Source organism: Phocoena sinus, chromosome 11 (assembly GCF_008692025.1).
Source record: "Phocoena sinus isolate mPhoSin1 chromosome 11, mPhoSin1.pri, whole genome shotgun sequence".
Lineage (NCBI taxonomy): Eukaryota > Metazoa > Chordata > Mammalia > Artiodactyla > Phocoenidae > Phocoena > Phocoena sinus.
Window position 1 is genome coordinate 71,048,986 of NC_045773.1, and position 11,055 is coordinate 71,060,040.

Here is an 11,055-nt window from a genome sequence, read left to right on the forward strand (position 1 = left end):
AATGAGAACGTCTGTACCTGTGCCTTATAAACGACAACGTTATTCCACTGCCAGACTTCTCTTTTTTCTTTTCTGTTGTCTTTAAAATTATACACAAGCTAATACTAATTGAGAACTTAACCCTTGCCAGTCACTGTTCTAAGCGTCTTACGCATCTTGACTCATCTAATCCTCACGATTACCTCAATGTTCTTACTGTCCCCACTTGCAGTTGAGGACCTGGAGACCCAGGAGTTCAGAAACACCTCAGTCCGCTTGGCTACTGAGGAGCGGAGCTGCGGTCCTGCCCCCAGGCATCCTGCTCAAGTCCACGCTTTTTACCTTCCACACTCGTGCTTCGAGACCGCAGGATTCTGTTCCTCGAAGGCACTGACACTACTGTGTGCAGAGTGGCTTCCACCGCACACCCTACACGGTCTCTGGGAAGGGAGCTAGAAACGGAACCAGTTACGGACAGAGTGATGGTGAGGCTGCTAATCACTGTTATTCATTCCTTGAAGAGTTTTGCGTGGTTTATGAATAATGACTCTGTAACAATGGCTCATCTTCCTATAAGCTCCCCCTTTGTCCCCCGACCCCCAGCCCCGCACTAGGACTTGTAGTTCATCCCTACTGCTCTCCATGCAACTTCCAAACTGCCCAACCCGGCTTTCCACGTCCTCTATCAGTTCGCTGTTTCTTTTGGATAACTCATATCTTTCCTTCATCTGACAAGTATGGATCTAGTGCCTTCTATGTATGTCAGGAACAGTGGCCAAGCTCTAAGGATCCATAGTGAACAAGACAGACATGGCCACCTGCCCCCAGGGAATCCATTCTAGTCGGAAGACACACAAAGAAAACATAGACCAAAATCACCAGCCCGTGGAAGCGCGAAGGACAGAAACAGGTTTTTATGCCTTGAGGGTAGGCGGCATCCTCATCCCCACTGCCTCCTGTGCCTCCATTTGTGCGCTTCCTCCGCATCGCCTCCTAAGACCTTGCCTGTCCTTCCAGCCTCTACATCCTCTCTCCAGATGACCTCAATCCCTCCCTTCTTCATTCACTCATTCGACAGATACTTATTGAGCTACTGTACGCAGGCGCCGAGTCAGACGGCGGGAGGCAGCGGAGGATAACTAAGCCACTATCTTCTCTAGACCTTCTGTCTCTTTGGGGGCCGGGCAGCTCACAGACCATAGGCATGTAATGGCTGGTGAATTGGGGGCCTGAAAGAAAAGCCACGGTATATCCAAGCTGGGTAATGTGAGGAAAATTTAATAAAAGGGTCACCTCCAAGGGTGTGGGCCAGGTATAGGGGAGCACAGCATAGGTAGCCAGACCTGGGTGACTGAGAGGGAGGGGAGTGAGCAGTTACTAGAACCTGGAGAGAAGCCGAGGTGAGACCCTTCTGCTTCTGCTAAGAGCTGAGGCTGTGGCCATTGAGGGGCCAGTGGGCGGCAGCCACCCTGCAGGGAGAGAGCCAGTACGGGGATTAATGCCCTGGCCTCCTGCCCCCTCCCACCTTCCGGGATCCTGCCTGTTCTCTGCTGAACAGAAGCCAGAGGGCGTGGGGCCTGTCCCTGCAGGCAGAGCGGCCAGCCTCCCAGGGCCCTGCGCCGGATGGAGAAGTGGTGAGTGAGCGGATCTGGAGGGGCTGGGTACTGAAAGGGTGCCATTTAGAAAGGGTGGGGAAGGAGAGCTGTTGGAGCAGGGCCCCGCGTGCATCGATGGGACCAGCTGCATGGAAAAGCATTCCAGGGAGAGGGAAGAGCCAGCACGGGAGCTCTGAGGCAGGGTGTGGGCTCCTCGACCCTGGAGAGCGGTGGGAGAGGGGGCCGGGGAGGAGCAGGGCCCAGTCAGTGCAGAGCCTCCTGGGCCTGAGTCAGGCTTTAGGTGCTCTTCAGAGAGAGAGATGGGTAGCCAGGGAGTGACAGCAGTTGACTTAGCTTATCAAAGGGTCATTCGAGCTCCTGGGTGGCATTCTGGCCGGAGGGACACCATTTCTCTTCAGTAATTTTCACATAGTCTGGCACTTAGCAAACGTGATGGAACTGGGGGGAAGTGAGTCTCCTCAGTGAGTTGGAACTGGGGGGAAGTGAGTTTCCTCCTCTCCCCACAGGAGAGCCAACAAGGCCGAGAGTGACTACTCCCTGCAGACTGAGCCCTGTACCAGTACCAAGGGGAGAGGAGGAAACACAAACACGGATAACTCCCTCCCCCTGAGGTGTATCCCTCCCCCTGGGGTGTTCATCAGGGAGACAGATAAACACTGGAACCTGTTTAACACCACTTACCAAGACGGAGGAACCACTGTCAATAGAGGGTCGAGTTGAGGACTTGAGGACTTGAGGGATAAAGGCTGTGCTGAGGTCTGAATGGGGAGTGGTGAGTAAGTGAAGCTTCTGAAACAGGTAAGGACAGGGGAGGGCGGAGATGGCTTGAGGGGAGGCGGAAGGGCAGGTGACCCAGTGACTGCCCCAGCACAGCCCCTGAGGCCCCTGTGCCCTCCTGTTGCGGTCTGGTCTTCTCTTGTGAGGCTACTTTGGTGTCAGCGGTCACCAGCCTTCTCCTTTAAAAGATGGCGGAAGCCCCCTCCGTGGTATTGGCCCTCAGATTGAACCCCCGCTGGGCAGGTTGGGTTTTGGAGCGCGTCTGCCGGCTCTGTACCAGGGTTGCCCCAGGAAAGGGGTCATTTGGACTGGTGGGGTCCAGGGCTGGAAGGGGCCCTGGCCCAGCTCCTTTACCCAGGTGAGTTGCTGATGATTTGAGAAGCTTTTAAATAGAAGGGCCGGCATCCTCAGAGGCTCTTAGAAGTGTTTGTATGGGGACAAGAGGAATGACCCGAGCCTTGTCAGTTATGTCATCACGAAAGAGCCCTGGGGCCCCAAATTGTAGTGGTATTTCTTTTGGATTTTGTTAGGCGTTCATTTATGAATTTTCTTCAGCCACTGATAGTGGGGTCTATCATTCTTCGGTTTTACCCAGGCTTGTACTGAAACAAGTTTCTAATTCTCTGAACATCACCTGACAGTGCCTGGGTACAAGTGGGGAGCAGCTGGCCTGAGGGTAAAGATTTCCCATGGGCACTGTCACTCCTGGAATCAAGTTCAAGGTATTTTTCTTCCTCTTGGAGCAGGAGGCTCACCGTCATCTCCATTTTATTACGGTTTTTTTTTTTTCCTACTTTACTAAAAAGTTATTTAATTTTGGGCTTCCCTGGTGGCGCAGTGGTTGAGAGTCCGCCCGCCGATGCAGGGGACACGGGTTCGTACCCCGGTCCGGGAAGATACCACATGCCGCGGAGCGGCTGGGCCCGTGAGCCACGGCCGCTGAGCCTGCGCGTCCGGAGCCTGTGCTCCGCAACGGGAGAGGCCACAACAGTGAGAGGCCCGCGTACCGCAAAAAAAAAAAAAAAAAAGTTATTTAATTTTGAATAGATAATATATGTACACAGTATAACATTTAAAAGACAGAAAAAGATATAAGTAATAACTAAGCATCCCCCTCCTCCCCTCTCTCCCAGACTCTCAGTTCTCCTCCTTGGAGGCCTCCAGTATGTTGATATCAATATTATCTTATGTATTTTCCCAGAAATAGTCTATGCATTAAACACAAATGCCCGTATATACTTTCTTCCCTTTTTATATAATGGTAGATAATACCCATGTATAAACTATCCATGTTTTTTATTTCCCACTTCTCAGAGTATATTTGGTGATAGTTCCATGCTAATAATAAGAAGCTTCTTCTGTTTTATGGCTGCATCGTGTCCCATTGTATGGCTTTACTGTAGCTTATTTATTTAACCTGCTCCTGGTGGATGGACACTTAGGTAGTGTCCAGCCTTCTGTTCTTTCAAGTGTCGATGCGATGAGTAACTTTGTGCCTCTGTGATTTCACTGCACGTGCCTACTAACTGGACAGATGTGCAAGCAGGTGTGCCTTCCACAGCCTCTTTCCACCCCCATGCTCAGACATCTCTGACCACCTTCACCAAAGCCTGCTCCCTAGTAGTCATCACGCTGGGAGTCCTTAAAAGTAAAAGCAGCTGAGGGACCAGGCTCTAAAGCCAGATTACAGGGTTTCTCAACCTCAGTACTACTGACATTTTGGGCTGGCTTTGCTTGTTGTAGGACATTTGGTAGTAATTGTGACCTCCACCTGCTAAATGCCCTTAGGAGCCTCCCAGGTCTGACAAAAAAATGTCTCCAGACATTGCCAAAGGTCCCCACCCCCATAAGAACCACTGAGTTAAAATTAGGTACCAGGGCTGTGTGTTCAGGCACCAGTGAGAGGCCTGTGGAAAAGAATTGGGAATAGTAGAGATTATTTTTCCCTCTCAAATCAGAATATATCTTCTTCAACTGTTTCCTTTGTTTAATTCCTTCACGGCTAGACCACAGGAATGTTCTAGAAGACAGTGTGTGTAACACTTCAGAGCTTGCATAGGAATCCTGGCTGTGCAGCTTGCTAGCTCTGTGACCTTGGGCAAGTTACTTGCCTTTCCCTCTGTTTTCTCATCCATAAACTGGGGATAATAAAAATACCTACATCCTGGGTTGTTGGGAGGGTTCCTTGAAATTATATGCGTGAATGCTCGGAACAGTGCCTGGTACATAACAAGTTGTGGCAGGATGGGTTCCCGGGAGACTGAGATTTGTGTGCAGGACGTGTCTGGGGAGAGCCTTCAGGATGCACACCTGTGGGGTAAGGAGGGGAGGTGGCGGGACAGAGGGAGAAGCTGGGCCGCCCTGGGGAGCCCTGGAGCTATGAGGCATCTTCAGAGTTGCCCTGAGTTGGAAGGAGGGACCGTCGGCGAATGTGGGCCACCCCCAGGGAGCAGGCATGACCTTGGGTGAGCTGGCTGTCTCATGGAAAGAGCAGCCGCATGGGGTGGGGGTGGGGGGTGGGATGAATTGGGAGATTGGGATTGACATATATACACTAATATGTATAAAATGGACAACTAATAAGAACCTGCTGTATAAAAAAATAAAATAAAATTCAAAAAAAAAGCAGTTGCATGGAAAGGACGGTCCAGGAAAGGACCCAGGTGAGCGCAGTCAGCCGCTGCGGGAGCCACACCTTCAGTCCTGAAAAGGGAGGGGTGTCAGGGCAGCAGCAGGGCGTCCACGGTGTGAGCGCTCATTGGCCAGTATTGTGAGGCTAGATTCCAATAGAAGCAATAGTGCTTCTACACTGCGGACACCAGGAGTGACAGCCAGCCTAGCAGCACCCCGTGCCTCCTCTCAGTACCCTGCTTACCCCTACCCTGCTCGCTCCTCTTACTGCCTTCGCAGGAGAGGGGCTCATAGCCACCCCAGCCACCGTGCCCTTGAGGCAGAGGGCAGAGCAGCCCGTGCTGGTTGGCTCTTCCCCATTCTCCAGCTCTGTGGCCTAGGCCAAGTCGCTTGGCCTGTCGGGAATTTAGCTTCTTCACTGGTACCTGGATGCTGCCTGCCCAGAGAGGGGTGGGGTGATTAAATGGGATACTGCACAGCAGCAGTTCTCAAAGTTCGGTCCTTGAGTCATCAGGACTGGCAGCCGCATCTGGGGACTTGTTAGAAATGTGAATTCTGAGGACCCACTGCGAACTCACTGAATCAGGAGCTCTGGGAACGAGACCCAGGGATCTGTGTTTTCAAAAAAGTCCTCCAGTGATTTCTGATGCACGCTCTATTCTGAGAAATACTGGCAGACGGGGCAGCACTTAGCTCCGTGCCAGGATCCTAAAGGGACCCCTGTCAACCTCAGCAGAATCTGAACCTGAACTCCACCTCCTGGGCTTGAGGTCAGGCACCTATGAGTAGAGTGCCACCTGCTGGTTACAACCTGTCTCGCGCGCACACACGAGATTCACACAAGGGATTCAGGCTAGACCCATGGGGCAAGGACAGCAGTGCTCGACACCAAGGCAAGTGACACAGACGTCCTTTCCTCACTCTCCTCCACTGTCCCTGGAGAAATCAGGTTAAAGTGAATGTCAAGGGCAGCTTTAAATGGCCAAGAGGTCACCAAAGATATCAGCAGTGTGTGTGTTTGTGTCAGCGATAACAGGTACCCTTTCCCAAGGGTTTGAGTGTCAGACGCTGTAGGAGAAACAGGCAAACAGACAGCAGCCCCCCTTCCTCTGCACGCTTGTGCATGCACTCCCTCCAGGGTCACAGGGCTCAGGGCAGCCTTGATGACCTGGTCACAGGCCAGCAAGGAGGGCCAACCACAGTGCTGTGTCCCATGTGGTCACCTGCTCTGTTTGACCACCCGGCTCCCCTGGGTGGGAGAACTTTGAATTCTCCTGCCTTATATTCCAGTTACGTGTGTGTGTGTGTGTGTGTGTGTGTGTGTGTGTGTGTGTGTGTGTCTCCTGCACTTGACTGTGAGCCTCTTGCCTGGCTCCTGGCCTTGCACTGGGTGCCCCCTGCCTCACTGAACTGTGGGATTGAATTGATAGAGGTTTGTGCTACCTCAGATATTTGGAACAAATTCTGGAAAGTTTTGAGCCAAAGGGCAGGAAGATCACAGATAGGGTAGGAAAGAGACAGACAAACAGAGAGGGAGGAAGCAGGAGACTACCAAACCCTTTCTGAGTGGCTCAGGAAACAAACGAGAGTGACAAGAAGTGGCAGGAGATCGACCGCTGCTGTGAGGAAATCTTAAAGGAGACCAGAGGCTCAGTCTGGAGAAGACAAGATTGAAGAAATACAGTTTTCAGGAATGAGAAGGGAGCATCCTGCAGTTGGGGTGCCAGTGGCATCCCACCCCTGAGAGCAGCACTGAACGCGTGCTCCCACACTAAAGTGGGAGGAATTAAAAACAGCAAGTCTGCTGGGTCCCCACTCCGTGCGTAGATCCCTCCTAGGCCCTGAGAACCCTGTGCAGGGAGCTCGCTGTTTAACAACAACAACAAAAACCCCAGGGGCTTCCCTGGTGGCGCAGTGGTTAAGAATCCACCTGCCAACGCAGGGGACACGGGTTCGAGCCCTGGTCCGGGAAGATCCCACATGCTGCAGAGCAACTAAGCCCGTGCACCACAACTACTGAGCCTGAGCCTGTGCTGTAGAGCCCGTGAGCCACAACTACCGAGCCCGTGTGCCACAACTACTGAGGCCTGAGTGCCTAGAGCCCGTGCTGCGCAACAAGAGAAGCCACTGCAATGAGAAGCCAGCACACCGCAACGGAGTAGCCCCTGCTCTCCAAAACTAGAGAAAGCCCGTGGGCAGCAACAAAGATCCAATGCAGCCAAAAAAAAATAATTAATTAATTTAAAAAACCCCTAGAACCATAAGGCTTTCTCCTGAGGGAGGGCTCTCCAGGTGGGCGGGACAGTGAACAGGTTGGTCCTAACTGGCTTCTGCCACCCTGGCCCCCAGCTGTGCTGTTCCTTCTCATTGTGTGATCCACATTTGACAGAAACATTTCCAGTGGCCCCAGTAGCACAGGAACAGGCTGGAGAGCCCAAGGAGGGTGCTGAGGATGGAAGGAGATCAGAAGAGGAGCAAATGTGGAGTGCAGGTCGCTGGGCTGTCTGGCACTGGCAGCTGCGGGTGGCACAGGGGGAAGTGGACCTGACCTGATGATACGAGGGCTGTCCGAGGCCCCCACGCCTAGTCCTGTAAGGACCAGATGGGCCGCACCTGGTACCATCACTGCCCAGCTCCTTGTGTCTCCCCTTATTATCTTTTTTTGGCCACACTGAATGGCTTGCAGGATCTTAGTTCCCTGACCAGGGATTGAACCCGGGTCTACGCCAGTGATAGCGCCGAGTCCAAACCACTGGACCTCCAGGGAAGTCCCTCGTGTCTCCCCTTAGAGGGCATCGAGTCTCAGCCCATCAGGCAGGAGCCTCTTCAAGGCATCTTGACGCCTTTATGATGAAATGCAAGAGGCCCATCCCTAAAACCATAACTCTGTGTCACACAGGAACCTCGGCATTAGATCAGGTCACACACCTCTAGAAACAAGAGGGTTATGTGGTCACGCGTCCAAGGGAGACATGGCCTTTGCCCTCAAGGAACTTAAATAGTGTGTGACAGCATTTGATTAAATACTAACAGGTAGTCATTCAGCAAACACATATTAGTACCTGCTGGTGCCAGAAGCAGCTCTAGAGGCTGGGGATGCTGTGATGAATAAGACAGGCAGCCCATGAGTTGTGGCGCATACGAGCTGCTGAGGGAGGGAGATGTGGAGCAAGTAACACCACGCGAGGGGGACTGGGGGCCTTTAACAGGAGCTGATGTGGCAGAGGGGGTGAGGGATGTCCGGCTGCGCCTGAAGGATGAGAAAAAGCCAGCCGCGGTAAGTGGCTGCAGCTGTGTGGAGGAGGGAGGGGTCTCCAAGCAGCTCGGGGCTGGGGTGGGCTTCCCACAGGAGCTGATTTATGCTGGGCTTGAAGAGCGAGTCAGCCTTGAGGAAGCAGAGGGGGCAGAGGAGTGAGGCCATCAGTCTGGCTACTCTGGCCTCAGGATCCTGTGAGAGGGAAGTAAGGGGAGAGGCGAGGATGAATCTGAGTGGCTGGCAGGGATCCACGTGGAAATGGCCGGGAGGGCACTTTCAAGTTAGAAATGGGGAGCTCAGGTACAGGTGAGACGGGGGTGAAACTCAGTCTCCTGAAAAGGAAACTATGGAGAAGGAAGACTGGGCGGAGAAAGGGAGCCAGGCTGGAGGACAGGAGACATCAGAGCACGTTCTGTAGAAGCTCAGAGAATGGTTCTCAAGGAGGGGAGGGAGGAGTGGCTCTTCTGTGCCAAGTGTTAATGAAGCTTCTAGAGCTCTGAGAATTGGGCAGGGAGCACAGGATCATCCAGGTAAAGAGGGAGCATTCGCAATGCGTTGCCCTGGTCACCGCGCCTCTCCCAGAAGCTTACCGTTTCTCACCTTCCTGGCCAAAAACATCCCCCGAGGCCCCAACTGCGGGTCTGCAGCAGCTGGCCATCCCTGTGCCGTCAGAGGGAAGAAGCCCAGCTCCTCTGCCTGGAATCAGTGGCCGCCCATCCTGGGCAACTGACTCATGGTGCAAAGACAGCATCGCCTTCGAGCTGCAGAGATGAAAGCGGCCACAGCCACTGAGGGTAGGCAGGTGGTGGGTGAGCAGGCAGGGGCAGGCCCGCCTGACATCTGAGCACTTAGGAAGCTCCTCCCTTACGCCTCCCAGGTGGAAGGCACCTCTCCCATGCAGCTTCCTGCAGGAGTGGGAGGAAGCCTCTCTGTTTCAATGAAGCCCAGCCCTGGAGAAAGCTGTGCTCCTTTTGGGAGAAGAGGACCCTTCAAGTATTGCTGACTGCAGGCCCCAGGACCTGCCCCCACTGCTTTGGGCTGGGCCTCAGAGAGGGGTTCTAGCCACTGGGGCTTGGGCCATGTCCAGGGAGCAGTGAGGAGGCTCCAGAAACCAAGGTGCAACCAACTTGATCCAGGAACACCTGTGCCACCTACCCCCATTAACTTTTTGTATTAGCTTTTCCCTCCTCAGGCCTTCCTGCATCCCTGCCCTGATAGAAAGGTATAAAGTTCAGGGGCGGTGTGATTGGGAGAGGAATGAATGGGTGGGAATGGATACAGCTAGAAGGGAGGCAGCTGTGAGGAAGCAGAGTTTGGAGTCAGGTGGGCTATTCTGAGCAATTCACCTTTCTTCTTGGAGCCTTAATTTTCTCATCAGCAACGTGGAATTAAGAGTATTACAAGGCCAACACATTTCAGAGGACTGTTGTGAGTAAACGAGGGAAGGAACGAACTTTCCAAACTGTCAAAATGAAGCATTGGTGGTTACCATGACCACCGTTGCGTCAGGAGTGCTCAGTGTGAAGTCCACGGAGCCCAGTTTGGGGGGGTGGTGGTCTGTGGAGTGCCTGAAATAATGTGTAAAAATGCATGTGGGGTATCTTTCCGGGGTGAGGATCCATGGCTCTCGTCAGTTTTTTTTTTGTGTGTGTGGTACGCAGGCCTCTCACTGTTGTGGCCTCTCCTGTTGCGGAGCACAGGCTCCGGACGCGCAGGCTCAGCGGCCATGGCTCACGGGCCCAGCCGCTCCGCGGCACGTGGGATCTTCCTGGACCGGGGCACGAACCCATGTCCCCTGCATCGGCAGGCAGACTCTCAACCACTGCGCCACCAGGGAAGCCCTCCCCATCACTTTTGAGATGAGTTAGCCGAGACCCAAGGTCACACAGCTTGTCAGAGGCAAGGCCAGATGTGGGACCCTGATGCCCCAACCCTCCGCTCCCGCTGCCCCTTCCTTGTCAGGCGAGGGGAAAGAAGAGTTAGGAGGGAACAGGGGTGGGGCTGGGGGTGGAGGAGCAGCCAGAGGCAGGGCCCCTGTCCTCACTGTTACCAGATGAGGGCCTCGCAGTACAGGGCAGGGGACGCTGAGAGACAGAACAGGGAGCCCCAGGATGGGAGAGGGAGGCCCTTCCTGGAAGCACAAGTTGCTGAATAAGTGAGTCGTCCTCCCAGCCTCCCTTTCCCAACAACCCCCCACAAAAGGCTCAGACACAGGAAACACAAGGAACGCACTCTCTCCCTCACACTGTCTTGAGGTGACCTCTGGTTCTCAGTTTCCTCTTCCGGGAAATTTAAAGATGCCACGTCAAAGCTTTACGGAAAACCGTGAAGGGCCACATGCAAACGTAAGGTAGTCATCACCCAAAGATGGAGCTTCCTGAGCGACTCCTGAGTACCAGACACGTGCTGGATGCTTGGCCTAAATCGGCATAAACGTCACCCCTTCAAGAGGCCTCCCCTGACCAGCCAAAGTAAATCCACCTCTCTCTCCCACCCTCTAGTTATTCTCGTAGTGTCTGTTCCTTCCCTTCCTACCACTTATTATAATAGAGGCTGTTTCTGTGCGTTCCTTCCATCCTCTCTCCTCCACGAGACTACTGTCTTGCCATGGGCAGGAGGCATGTCAGTGTGTTGATGGCTGTATATCCGTGCTAAGCACAGTGCCTGCCATCTAGTAGTCACTCAAATCCTTGTTAAATGAACGCATGACTGTCTCTAGTCTTCACAACAGCCTTATGAGGTAGGTTATCACGCTCACTGTACAGAAGAAGAAACCGAGGTTCAGAGAGTCAGAGA